Consider the following 14463-nt stretch of genomic DNA (forward strand, 5'->3'; position numbering starts at 1 on the left):
CTTGGAACCGGGGGTCCCTCAACCAACGAGTGAGTTTGTGCTGCGTGCCCCTAATCCCGGATGGTGATGCAAAGAGACACAAGGTTTATACTGGTTCAGGCAATCGAGGCCCTACGTCCAGTCTGAGAGATTGATCTTGTATTCCTTGCACCGGAGTGCTCGTAGTAGGGGGTTACAAGCTAGGTGAGAGAGGGGGCTAGCCCCAGGTCTCGGTGAGGGTGGTGCAGGCTGCTTGAGGCGTTGTTCTCAAGCAGCGTAGTGGAAGTGTCAAATTCTATCGGTGTCTTCCTCTCCTTTCGGTCGCCCCTAGAAATGGCCCCGGTGCCTCCCTTTTATACTCTAAGGGAGACCTGGGACCGTACATAGATTGCTACATGGCGCTTCTGTAAACGGGGTGGCGTGTCCGAGCCCTGTAGCCGGCCACTGTCGTGGTATGGTCGATGGAGTGCCCCTGCCCTTGTCGTGCAGAGGTGACGCGCCGGTCATACTCGATCTTGTGCGTCGTGGGGCTCCAGTATAACTTGATGCAGGACATGGCGGGCGACGTGCTGGTCACCGTGTAATGACGTCGTAGGGAGCAGCGGCCCTGCAGACGCCGAGGCCGAGCCATCGTGGGGGGCTCGGCGGATATGGATCCTCAGGCTGCCGAGCCCCTGAAGCAAACTGCCGAAGCCTTGGGGGAGTTATTGGACCTGGGTACTGATTCCGAGGCCACAGTAGCCCAGACGTGGCTCCCCACGCTGCGTTGTCCTTGGATCAGGAGTTGGCAGCACAGTGAGGCATGGGCGTCCGCCATGTGCATGGTGGTCAGCACTGTGGCGGGTAACCCCTGCCCAGTCCGGGCGACGTGCGGGTCATCGTGTGATGACGTCGTGGGGAGCTGTGGCTCTGCAGGTGCCGAGGCCAAGCCATCGCGGGGGGCCCCGGCGGACGTGGATCCCCAGGCTGCCGAGCCCCTGAAGCAGACTGCTGAGGCCTTGGAGGGAATTATTGGTCCTGGGTACTGATTCCGAGGCCACAGTAGCCCAGACGTGGCTCCCCATGCTGCGTTGTCCTTGGAGCAGGAGTGAGGCATGGGCGTCAGCCATGTGCATAGTGGTTAGCACAGTGGCGGGTAACCCCTGCCCCGTCCTGCTTCCTGTCCCGTCGACCACTCTGCTGTACTGTGCCGAGCGTGCGGCCGATGTCAGGGGCAGCAGTTGGCTGAGTTAATGCGACACGACGTTTTGTCAGAGGGACGGGAGAAGGAAGAGGCAGCGGAGTGCTGCCGAGCCCGCCTCGCGCGGGACGGAGGGTCAGTGGCCCGGCCGAGGCCTTCAGCGGGGAGTCGCTCGAGGCCAGCGGTGAGGGTACCTCGGGCGAGTCGGAGAATCGGCCGAGGCCAGCGGTGAGGGGGCCTCGGGCGGGTCGGAGAATCGGCCGAGGCCAGCGGTGTTTTAGCTGGTTTCGATCTTTACGAAGCCTACGCAGTCGTTTTTTTTGGGTCTTGCTTAGGGTACCCCTTCTCACGGCATCCGACAGTAGCCCCCGAGCCTTGGGGGGAGTGAAGGTACTCCTCCTGAGGTTCTGACGAGGATTGGCTCTCGACAGTTCCTGTTGGGATGATGTTTGTACTCGAGGCTTTGGTGGGTGCGCGCGAGCGCACCCGCCGGGTGTAGCCCCCGAGGCCCTGGAGGAGTGATTTCATTTCTTCAGGGGCTTTTTTCTCCTTCGAGTGAGGGGTGTTTGCCGGGCCCATGGGTGTGAGTTTGGATCGCAGGGCCTTGACGATGCTGCGGAAAAAGCCCCTCAGCCTCCGCCTGGAGCGAGAGGGCCGTCAGGGGTCCCCCTGGCTGTTTGTACGACCCTCATACTTCTTTTTCGCTTGGAAGGAGGGGTGGAAGATGCCGCGCTACCCTCGGTGGGCGCGAGCGTCGGCATTTCCGGTGAGCTGTTATCGGGTAAGTCCGAGTGGAGGCCCGTACCCCGTTCGCTGGGGGTCGGCTAGCGGTCCGGGGACGTGCTCTAAGAGTACCGGCGGGTTTCTCTAGTGGGTGCCGAGGCCGTTCGCTGGGCCTTGGTGGCTCGGTGCCTCCCTACGGTGGGATCCCATTCGGAGACATCCTTGCCGGTCTCGGACACGACACAGGGTGCGCCCGTACAGGCTCGCCCGTAGTCGTCCCTGACTCTTTTGCCCTGGGGCAGCTGTCGAAACCCCCGGGGGGTCCAGCCTTCGAACCCCTGGACCGTAACGGTCTTGGGTCGCTTTTGTCTTTATCTTGGGCGTAGGAAGAGCCCCCGAGCCTCCGCACGGGGCGAGAGGGTAGTCAGGGGTCCTCCCGACTGTTTTGTCCGTCCCCGCACGTCCTTTTCGCTCGGACGGGGGGCTGTTTGCCGAGCCCACTCGTGTGCGAGCCTGAGCCGCTGGGTCTTGGCAAAGTTGCAGGAGGAGCCCCCGAGTCTCTCGCGCGGAGCGAGAGAGCGATCAGAGGTCCCCCTGGCTTTTTGGTTCGCCCCTCGCGCGTGAGGGTCTGTCTGCCGAGCCCCCCTCGGGTGCGAGCCTAGGTCGCGGGGTCTCGGCATCTTTAGCAGAGGGAGCTCCCTAGCCTCTACACGGAGCAAGAGGGCCGTCAGGAGCTCTTCTGGCTTTTTGAACGACCCTCGCGCTTCCTTTTCGCTCGGAAGGAGGGTTTGTTTTGCCGAGCCCCCTCGGGTGCGAGCCTAAGTCGCTGGGTCTCGGCAATGTTTTTTGCAGGAAGAGTCCCTTAGCCTCTACGCGGAGCAGGAGGGCCGTCAGGGATTCTCCTGACTTTTTACTCGACCCTCGCGCTTCCTTTTCGCTCGGAAGGAGGGGTGGAATGTGCCACGCTACCCTCGGTGGGCGCGAGCGATGGCAGTTCCGGTGAGCTGTTATCGGGTAAGTCCAAGTGGAGGCCCGTACCCCGTTCGCTGGGGGTCGGCTAGCGGTCCGGAGACGCGCTCCAAGAGTGCCGGAGGGTTTCTCTAGTGGGTGCCGAGGCCGTTCGCTGGGCCTCGGTGGCTCGGTGCCTCCCTACGGTGGGATCCCATTCGGAGACCTCCCTACCGGTCTCGGACACGACACAGGGCGTCCCAAGCGTTTCGCTTGCTTGGGCCTCGGCCTCGTATAGGCTCGCCCGTAGTCGCCCCTGACTCTGTTGCCCTAGGGCGGCTGTCGAAACCCCTAAGGGCCCAGCCTTCGAACCCCTGGACCGTAGCGGGCTCGGTGCCCAGTTCCTTTGCCTGAAAGGAATGGGGGGGTTATTTCTCTCCCTACGGCTAACAACGGCAGGCGCGTCTTTTGAGGCGACTTTTTCGGGGCAGTGAAACGGCGCCTGCTGCTGCTGCGGTTGGACGTGACGTGGTGTCCACCGACGGGACGTATCTGCACGCATGATTTAATGAGGAGGGAGTGGGCGCATGGGCGGTAAAACCGGATCTGGATAACCGCGCCGGATCTTTTGGGGAAACTTCCCCGATTTCGTCGCCCGGCGGTTTCGCCCTATCCCTGCATAAATACGTGAAGAACCTCGCCCTTCCCCTTCTTACCTTTTCTGCACTCGCCTTCGCTGCCTCCGTGCCGTTGCTGAGAGCATAGAGCGCCGGGGAGGAGAAGGAGGAGGGCGAGAGACTGAAAGAGAGAGGGAGAGAGATTACCGCCGTAGCAGCGTCCTCCGCCGCGCAATGGCTGGTGGCCCCGTCATCCTCTCGGCGGATCCCTGGGAGCGGTCCGACGTCACCGAGGAGAAGCTGCAGTCGCTCGTGGAGGCCGGTCTTCTTCGCCCGATCACCGACCCTGACGAGCCAGAGTGGATTGCTCCGGGGAACGAGTCGGAGCCGAGGCCGCGCGACGGCTACGTGGTGAGCTTCGTCGTCTTCCACGAGCGAGGTCTCGGGTCACCGGTGGACAACTTCATGCGGGCGCTCCCGCACTACTATGGTGTGGAGCTTCACAATTTCAGCCCCAACTCCATCGCGCAGGCGGCCATCTTCATCGCCGTCTGTGAGGGGTACTTGGGGATTGCTCCCCACTGGGAGTTGTGGCTCCACTTGTTCCGAGCGACGTTCACCACCAAGCCGGGGGGAACGAGGGGGGCTCGGAAGGTGCAGAGGGCCGGCGGCTGCACCCTTCACGTACGCTAAGATTGGCAGTCCCTCTACATCCTAGCCCAGCTGTCCTCGTCCAACCATCGTTGGTATGACGGCTGGTTCTACCTCCGCAACGACGGCGGAGGACTTCCCCCTTATACCGGGCGGGTTGTAGAGAGTCAACCAGAGAAATGGGGATACGGCGTCGTCAAGGCCGATCAGCCTAGGCTGGAACCGCTCTTGAGGGCCTTGGGGAAGCTGCGTGACCACGGTCTTTCGGCGGCCGTGGTCGTGGCGGCTTTTCACCACCGGAGGGTGTTGCCGCTGATGGCCCGACGGCGGCGGCTGTTCGAGATGACGCCGGGCGATCCGATCGCTAGTGTCAAGATGTCCGCCTTCGCCCTTACCGACGACGAGACCCTACGTCGGGTGAGAGAGGCGGTAGACGGGAAGCCGAAGATTGGCGATCTGATGCCGTTCCCGATGCGCCCGTCGCGGGGGTATGTCTCGCTGGTAAGTTGGATGTCGTCGAGGCTTTCGCGGCCTTCTTGTTTTTCGTTTTCCTTTTTTCTTTTTTGTCTGTTGTCTTACTTCGTTGTTCCCATAGGGGATAAGAGACGTGCGAGGCTCCCCGTCGCCCGTTCCCGAGGACACTCGGCGGCGGTCCGTGAACAGGGCGCGTGCCGAGGAGGAGGAGAAGAAGAAAGATGCCAAGGAGGCGAAGCGCACGAAGAAGCTCCTTGCGCGTGAAAAGCTGGACGCCCATCGCCGGTGTCAGAAGCTCGACGGTCTCCCGTTGGAGCCGTCTCCCTCGTCGTCGATGTCGGATTCTTCGGGCGACGGCGACGGGCGCGAGGTGGGGACGGCCTGCCTGGAACACCTCCCCGACATTAGGGAGATGGTGCCCGGGGCGCCGGCAAGGAGCCTGACGCTCCTAGGAGGAGGAGGTGTCCCGGGGCCGGTGGCGGCTCGTCCCGGGGCCGAGGCCGACACACCCGAGGCGCGGGTGTTGGAGGAGCGTGCCGTCAGCCCGATGGGTTCGACGGTGGAGGTGGAGCCGGCGACGGTGGGGGCGACCCCCTCGTCTCCGCGAAGGGTCGAGGAGGTGCCGGGGCCCGACGGAGGCCAGCTGGCACCGGTGGTCACCGAGGCCGCGCTGCTGCCACCACCGCCGCCGTTGCAGAGGAGACTGGCGGTGTTGAAGCGGCTGCATCCCCGTTCACGGTAAGCGTTTTTTCTAGTGGAGTACGTACTACTTCTTGTTTGCCCCTCGGTCGCGTGCTGACCTTGGGAGTGTCTTTGCTTCCAGCCAGACGCATCTGGTGGAAGATCCTCCCTTGGCGCCCCGTAAGGCGCTCAAGGTGAATGTTAGCTCCTCTGCCCATCAGGCAGCGGAGGCGCAGGCTGGCGTGCAGCGTGGCGCGGCGTCGGGCGGGGCCGTTTCGGAGGAGGCGGCTGCCCAGGAAAAGGGTGCCGAGGCAGCCGCGGAGCGAGTGGAGGAGGAGGAGCCCACGCCTCGCGACTGTCGCGGGTCTTGGGGCGAAGGAGGCTGGGGCGTCCATTATTGCCGAGGCCGTTGAGGGTGAGGCCGGAGCCCCCGAGACCTCTGAAGCCAGGGCGGTGGACGCCGGGGCCACCGAGGTAGAGATGGCGGAGGCCAGAGCCCCCGGGTCCGTCGAGGCTGAGGCGATGGAGGTGGAGACGGAGCAAATTTTGGCGCCGCCCCTGGTTCAGACAATCTCGTCTGATGATTCTTCCTGAGGGAAGGAGGCGGCGGACGTCGAGGAGGCCAGTACCGCGGAGCAGCCGGTCCCTAGATCCCGCCGAGGGGAGTTCGGCCCTTGCCCGGCTACGGCCCGAGCCCCGTGGGTGGAACTTCCCGCGTGTTTTCTGGCGGAGCCAGGCTGATCCCGAGGGGGAGCCTGTGTTCACCCTTGAAGATATCGCAGAGGGGGGGCGGTGGGATACCCTCGAGCAGTACCGCCAACTGGCAGTGCGGTCGCTGCAGACGGCGATGACTATTATGGGACGGGACTTGCCCGGTGTTACCCAGGTAAGTACCTTCCTCTCCCGTGCCGAGTTGTTTTCTCTTCGAGTTCCCTCGCAGCGTTTTGACGCGCGTTTCTTACCTTTATAGGAGCTCGAGACCCGGTCCCTTGGGAAATCGGTGTTCCTACGAAGGGAGAGGGATATCTGGGACCAGCTCCGGCGGCAGAGGGGCCTGCTCGCCGACGCCCAGGGGCTTTTGTCAGCGCGGAGTGCGGAGGTGGAGGACCTCCGCCTTCGTTGTGCTGACCTTCAGGCCGAGTTGGTCACGGCTAAGGGGCAGGCTGCCCCCTTGGAGGCGAAGATCAAGGAACTGGAGGAGGAGCGAGACTCCTTCAGGTCTCGGGCCCAAGAAGCGACGGCCTCTGCGAAGGCCACAGCCGGGCAGCTGGGTGCGGAGCAGAGCGAGCATCAGGCGACGAGAGTCGCCTTGGCAGAGGTTACCAAGGCGGCCGAGGCCTCTCGGGTCGAGGTCCTAGCCTGGAAGAACAAGGCCGAGGGTGAGTTCCGCTGAACCGTGTTCCTTGTTCCACTTGTTCTGGTTCGCGTTTGACTCCTGACCCCTCGTTGCGACGTAGATCTGAAAAAAGAAGCTTCCCAGGCGGCTGAGGCCTCCGTCGCAGCGCAAGCGGTGCTGGATGCTGAGGTCCGGGAGCACGAGGCGTTACGTAGCGCTGTCCGTACCGCCTGCGAGGCCCTGGACGTCGAGGAGGTCCAATCAGCCAGCTCCCTTGGGAGCCGCCTGATTGCGTTGAGCGGTCGCGTCCGCGAGAGGCTCCGGGGGGCTTTGCACACGGGTGTCAAGCGCGCCCTGGCCGTCGTCTCTTCGCACTACGCCATCAACCTCGAGGCTGTCAGCGACGACTATGTATTGCCAGAAGATGACGAGGAGGCTGATGCGGAGGTCGTGAAGCTGTTGGAGGCGGCCGAGGCACCTGGCACGGCGCTGGCTGGTCTGTTTGAAGAAGAGGTGGTCCCTCCCGCGCCGGCCACCGATCCTTGAGCTTTGACCTGGGCCAAAAGGGGCCATGTAATCGGATTGAGTTAGTTGTTGTATCGTGACGTTTTTGTGGCTGTTGAGGCCTTTTAAAGTATTTGCGTATGTGCGTCTTTTAACCGTTTTCTGTTCTACTTCCAAGCCTGTGCCCTCTGTCTCGATCTTGGGAACCCGCAAAGAAATCCCTCGGGACCTAAGCCGTCCTTCGGCGAAGGGTGGTGAGGGAGCTGCCGTAGCCCAGAGGCGTAGGCCGTTCTCACGACTCGACCGGCCCTTTGGCCTCCAGACAAACTTTTGGTCTTTGGGTTTCTTGTGGAGGTCCCGTCGGAGCGTAAGAGAGTTTGGCGTAAAATTTTTTTTGAAAGATCATTAACAAACGGTGTTCGAGACTCAGGGGGTTTCGGGACTTTAGGGGGTTTCCCCCTATTTGGCCCCCGAGGGAGGCTCGGCTTTGCAGAGGCAGAGCCGAGTCTCCCTTATAGCGCTATTGTGACGTCGAGCCCCTATCTCTGCATAGAACTTCCTCGGAGCCTACGCTATCCTTTGGGTGAAAAGGTGGTGAGGGAGCTGCCGTAGCCCGGAGGCGTGGGCCGTTCTCACGGCTCGGCCGGCCTTTTCGCCTTTGAGACGTTCGTACGGTCCTTAGGTTCTATACGATCGACTTGTCTATAAGGGGGGTTCCTCGAAAGATTATAACAACTAAGAACGCTTTCTTTATTGTATTTCGAGAAACAATGTAAACAACGTTTGGAAATTTAAGGGTAGAAGCGACGTAGCTGTTCTATGTTCCAAGCGTTTGCGAAGATTTCGCCCTTCTCGTTGGCCAACTTGTAGGTCCCGGGCTTCAGCACTTGAGCGACGATGTACGGCCCTTCCCAGGGTGGGGTCAGCTTGTGGCGGCCCTTGTTGCTCTGCCTCCGTCTCAGCACCAGGTCGCCCACCTTCAGGTCTCGGCTTTGGACTGCGCCGGGCTTGGTAGCGCCGTAGGGCTTGCTGGTACCTGGCTGAGTGTAGTAGCGCGACGTCTCGGGCTTCCTCCAGTTGGTCGAGGGCGTCTTCGCGGGCAGTGCGGTTGCTTTGCTCGTTGTACGCCTGTAGCCTCGGGGAACCGTATTCTAAGTCAGTGGGGAGGATGGCCTCGGCTCCATAGACCAGGAAGAACGGTGTGAATCCCGTGGCTCGGCTTGGGGTATTTCTTAGGCTCCAGATGACTGACAGGAGTTCGGCAAGCCATTTCTTGCCAAACTTCTTCAATTGGTTGAATATTCTTGGCTTAAGGCCTTGTAGGATCATGCCGTTGGCACGCTCTACTTGGCCATTCGTCCTTGGGTGCCCTACTGGCCGACCAAGCCACCCGGATGTGGTGGTCGTCGCAGAACGTTAGGAACTTGCGTCCGGTGAATTGTGTCCCATTGTCAGTGATGATGGTGTTAGGAACCCCGAACCTGTGGATGATATCGGTGAAGAACAGCACCGCTTGCTCGGATTTGATCTGAGCGATTGGGCGAGCCTCGATCCATTTGGAGAATTTGTCGATAGCTACCAGCAGATGGGTATGGCCCCCGGATGCCTTCTGCAGAGGCCCAACCATGTCCAGCCCCCACACAGCGAATGGCCATGTGATGGGGATGGTTTGGAGGGCTTGGGCCGGAAGGTGCGTCTGTCGAGCGTAGTACTGGCATCCCTCGCAGGAGCGTACTAGCTTCGTGGCGTCGGCCACCGCCGTTGGCCAATAGAAACCTTGGCGGAAGGCGTTACCCACGAGCGCCCGAGGCGCCGCGTGGTGCCCGCAGACTCCCGCGTGCAAGTCCCAAAGTAAGGATTGGCCAGCCTCGGTGGTGATGCATCGCTGGAGAACACCAGATGGGCTACGCCTATACAACTCGTCGTCGCAGAGGGCGTAAGTCTTGGCGCGTCGCGCAAGCCGTCGGGCTTCGGTTCTATCAGCGGGCAGTTCTCCTCGAACGAGGTGATCAAGGAAAGGGACTCGCCAGTCCGTTCCTTGGTCGACCTTGGGAGGCTCTACGTCAATCGCCATGGCCTTGGGCTCGGCGGGCGAGGTCTTGGTGGCAGAGGGGGCCTCGGGCCCTTCGGTGGGCTCGGCCGATGGGCCCTCTTCCATCGCTGAGGCGTAGTCGACGGATGGCTTGTGGAGGTCTCTGGTGAAGACGTTCGGGGGGACCGGGGTCCGTGCAGACGCCATCTTTGCTAGTTCGTCCGCGGCCTCGTTGAACTTTCGTGCAACGTGGTTGAGTTCGAGACCGTCGAACTTGTTCTCCAGGCGACGTACCATCACGCAGTACGCCTTCATTTTGGGGTCATGGCAGTTTGACTCTTTCATCACCTGACCGACGACGAGCTGCGAATCACCCCGTACGTCGAGACGTCGTACTCCAAGTTCGATGGCAACTTGCAGGCCGTTGATGAGGGCCTCGTATTCGGCGACATTGTTGGAGGCGGCGAAGTGAAGCCGGATCATGTAGCGCATGTGTACTCCGAGGGGCGAGACCAGGAGCAGGCCCACGCCAGCCCCAGTCTTCATCAGGGACCCGTCGAAGTACATGGTCCAGCATTCTGATTGGATCTGAACGGGTGGCAGCTGTGTGTCGGTCCATTCGGCTACAAAGTCGGATAGGACCTGTGATTTGATCGCCTTCCGAGGCGCGAAGGACAGGGTTTCCCCCATGAGTTCGATAGCCCACTTGGCTACTCTACCCGAGGCCTCCCGGTTTTGGATTATCTCTCCGAGAGGAAACGACGACACCACAGTCACCGGGTGGGACTCGAAGTAGTGACGCAGCTTGCGTCGAGCCAAGACTACTGCGTAAACCAGCTTCTGGATGTGGGGGTAACGCGTCTTAGTTTCGGAGAGCACTTCGCTGATGAAGTAAACAGGTCGTTGGACGGGTAGAGCATGTCCCTTCTCCTACCTCTCGACTACTACGGCCGCGCTGACCACTTGGGTTGTCGCGGTGACGTAGAGCAAGAGGTGCTCGCCCTCGGCGGGCGGTACCAAGACGGGAGGGTTGGTCAGCAGTGCTTTGAGCCTGGCGAGGGCTTCCTCGGCCTCGGCGGTCCAAGAAAAGCGCTCGGACTTTCTCAAGAGGCGGTATAGGGGCAGGCCTTTTTCACCGAGGCGCGAGATGAAGCGACTTAGGGCCGCAAGGCATCCCATGACCCTCTGTACTCCCTTGAGGTCTCTGATTGGCCCCATGCTGGTTATGGCTGAGACCTTCTCTGGGTTGGCCTCAATGCCGCGTTCCGAGACTATGAATCCCAAGAGCATGCCTCGGGGGACCCCGAACACGCACTTCTCGGGGTTGAGCTTGATGCCCCTCTCTCTAAGGCATTTGAAGGTCACCCCCAAGTCATTCACGAGATTTTCGGCCTTTCTGGTTTTGACCACGATGTCGTCCACGTAGGCCTCGACGGTCTGCCCAATGTTGTCGCCAAAGACCTGGGTCATGCACCGCTGGTACGTGGCACCTACGTTTCTGAGGCCGAAGGGCATCGTCACGTAGCAGTACATGCCAAACGGTGTGATGAAGGAAGTCGCGAGCTGGTCGGACTCTTTCATCTTGATCTGATGGTATCCGGAGTACGCATCGAGGAAAGACAGGGTCTCGCACCCTGCGGTGGAATCAACGATTTGATCGATTCGAGGTAATGGGAAGGGGACCTTTGGACAGGCTTTATTCAGACCGGTGTAGTCTACACACATCCTCCACTTCCCATTTTTCTTCTTGACTAAAACGGGGTTAGCCAACCACTCCGGGTGGGATACTTCCTTGATGAACCCGGCCGCCAAGAGCTTCTGTACCTCCTCCCCGATGGCCCTGCGTTTTTCTTCGTCGAAGCGACGCAGGCGTTGCCTCGCCGGTCTAGATCCAGCCCGGATGTCCAGGGCGTGCTCGGCGACTTCCCTCGGTATGCCCGGCATGTCCGAGGGACTCCATGCGAAAATGTCGGCGTTCGCACGGAGAAAGTCGACGAGCACGGCTTCCTATTTGACGTTGAGGGTGGCGCTGATTTTCAGCGCCCGGTCGTCGGGGCATGCAGGGGTCGACTGGGATGAGTTTGATGGTTTCAGCGGGCTCGAACGCCCCCGCGCGACGCTTGGAGTCAGGCACCTCGCCACTGAGCTGGTCTAGGTGGGCGATGAGGGTCTCGGCCTCCGCAAGGGCCTCGGCGTACTCGATGCACTCGACGTCGCAGTCGTATGCATGTTCGTACGTGGATTCGATCGTGATGACCCCATTAGGGCCTGGCATCTTGAGCTTGAGGTAGGTATAGTTGGGCACTGCCATGAACTTGGCGTAGCATGGTCGCCCCAGGATGGCGTGGTAGGCTCCCCCGAACCCGACTACTTCGAAGGTGAGGACTTCCTTGCGGTAGTTGGAAGGGGTGCCGAAGCAGACGGGAAGGTCGATGCGCCCGAGGGGTTGCGTGCGCCTACCCGGCACGATGCCGTGGAAGGGTGCAACGTCGCCTCGTAGCCTTGACCGGTCGATCTCTAAGAGCTCCAGGGTGTTGGCGTAGAGGATGTTGAGACCGCTGCCTCCGTCCATCAACACCTTGGAGAGTCGGGTGTTGCCGATGATCGGGTCGACGACCAGCGGGTACTGCCCAGGATTCGGAATACGGTCGGGGTGGTCACCTCGATCGAAGGTGATCGCCTCTCGGGACCAGTCGAGGTACTGGGGGGTGGCCACCTTGACCGAGAAGACTTCTCGGCGCTCCCTCTTGCGCTGCCGCGTCGTAAGGCATGCCGAGGGCCCACCGAAGATCATGAAAGCGTTGCGTACCTCGGGGAACCCGTCGTCCTTGTCCTCGTTCCGACCGCCGGCGCCCTTCTGCTTGGCGTCATCGTCGGGGAGCCCGAGCTTGGCATAGTAGCGCCGCAGCATGGTGCAATCCTCGAGAGCATGCTTCACCGGACCTTGATGGTAAGGGCAGGGCTTCTTCAGCATGTCGTCGAATAGCCCGGGGCCACGGGGGCCTCGGGCATTCCTGCGATCTGTTGTGGCGACATGGATGGCCTCGAGGACCTCCCGCTTCCCTGGGCGACCCTTCTTCTTTTTCTTTGGGAGGTGGGAGGTCGAGGCCACGGGGGCCTCTTCCCTCCGCTTACCCTTGCAATCGGCGTCGGGGAAGATGGCTCCGACAGCCTCTTCCCCTGAGGCGAAGCTGGTGGCGATGTCGAGGAGCGCGGCAGCAGAGCGCGGGACGTTGCGTCCTAACTCTCGGACCAAGTCCCGACAAGTGGTGCCGGAGAGGAAAGCCTGGACGATCTCCGAGTCGCCGACGCTGGGTAGCTCGGTGCACTGTTTGGAGAAGCGCCGGATGAAGTCTCGGAGAGACTCGTCCGGCTTCTGGCGGCAGCTCTTAAGATCCCAGGAGTTCCCGGGGCGTACGTAAGTGCCCTGGAAGTTCCCGACGAAGATCCTAACTAAGTCGCGCCAGTCGTGGATTTGCGAGGGAGGGAGATGCTCGAGCCAGGCTCGTGCCGAGTCCGACAACAGCAGAGGGAGATTGCGGATGATGAGCAGGTCATCGTCCGCGCCGCCCAGCTGGCAGGCCAGGCGGTAATCGGCGAGCCAGAGCTCCGGGTTGGTCTCGCCGCTGTACTTCGCGAGATTGGTCCGGCTATCGGAACCGGGCGGGGAAAGGAGCCGCGCGGATGGCCCTGCTGAAGACCCGAGGGCCTGGCGGCTCAGGGGAAGGACTGCGGTCCTCACCGCTGTCGTAGCGACCGCCTCGGTGCGGGTGGTAGCCCCGGGCGGCTCCAGTTGTCGTGGCGCCAGTCGCCCGCCAACTACTTCGTGGTCGCCCCGTGCCTCGCGTTGGTCTCTAGGTCGATCGCGTACCGAGGGGGCCCTGTTGACCGTCGGCGTGCGAGTGGCCTCGGGGCGGACCGAGGCGTCCTGGCCCCGGCGAGGTATCGCTGCGGGCTGCTCCGAAGTGCCTCCGTGCCGGCGGGAGGCGGAACTTTTGGCCTGCTGCACCGCTGCGGTCTCGAGGAGGTCGCGGAGCTCTCCGCGGACCCGTCGCCCCTCGGTCGTGGAGGGCTCGGGCATCGCCCGGACCAGCATCGCAGGCCGCTGCGACATTCTGGCTAGCGCGATTAAAGATTGGGGGTGGCTCTCCCCCCTCGTTATCGTTGATGCGGTGATGGACGTCGCGGGCCCTCCCTCGGGCTCCTCCGCCCTCACCACGCCCTTGCTGCTCCTGCTCAAGAGTGTCCCGAAGCTGTTGCAGAAGGAGTCGGTCTTGTTCGACCTTGGCTTGAAGCTCGCGGAGCTGCTCGAGGTCTGGGCGTCGATGTCCCCCGCGAACAGGATTCTCGTTCCGTGCTGCCGGGGGTTCGAGACGCGGAGGTGTGGCGTCGCCCGCCCCTGCCCGGGGCGGGGAATGGTTGCCTGTCCTCTCGTCTTCTTCGCCCACCCTTGGCATCCCGAGCCCGACGTGGAAGCACTCACGAGATGGATCGTAAGTCCCTTCGTCGTCGGGGTCGGAGTAGCCGAGGCAGTAGTCGCTCGCAGCCAAGAATTGGCGCAAAGCCCCAGGGTTGTGGAGTTCGGAGAAGTCCACCCCGGGCCATGCCTCGTCCTCGTCCGAGGAGTCAGGGCGGATGCTTAGGTTGGGAGCGAAGCGCTGGCGGGGTTCCGAGGGGCACTCGTGAGTGGCAGCGTAGGCGTAAGAGGCGGCGGCATTTCTCAATCCAAGGGATGGCGACGGTGCCGTTTCCATATTCTGCCCCGCCGGGGTCGGCTCTCCAGGGAGTGGTGGAGCGGAGCTAGACGGCGGGGTATCGCCGCAAGCCGCCGACGATGTTCCTTCGTCCATGCTCAGGCCAGACAGGTCCCCAGCCAGGGACCCCATACCAATAGCTGGTCGTAGGGTATCGGCGGGGAGTGGCGTGCCGCCCTGGGTTCGCGTAGCGTCGGGGTGGCCTTGCTCGCGTCGTGCCTGGCGAGCGTGGCGAGAGCGGCTGCCCGGGCGTCGCCTACGCCTGGGCTGCCGGGGCGTGACTTCGTCGTCGGACGGTGGGGCTCGAGGGGCGAGGAACACCATGTCGTACTCATGTCCTAGAGACATGAACTCTAGGCTTCCGAACCAAACTATGGTGCCGAGACGCAATGGTCGTACGGGGTCTGCCATCCAGAACTTGCTAGGATGATGAAGCCGACACGCAAACCCCCTACCTGGCGCGCCAACTGTCGGTGTCTTGGAACCGGGGGTCCCTCAACCAACGAGTGAGTTTGTGCTGCGTGCCCCTAATCCCGGATGGTGATGCAAAGAGACACTAGGTTTATACTGGTTCAGGCAATCGA

This window comes from Miscanthus floridulus, chromosome 11 (genome assembly GCF_019320115.1).
Source record: "Miscanthus floridulus cultivar M001 chromosome 11, ASM1932011v1, whole genome shotgun sequence".
Lineage (NCBI taxonomy): Eukaryota > Viridiplantae > Streptophyta > Magnoliopsida > Poales > Poaceae > Miscanthus > Miscanthus floridulus.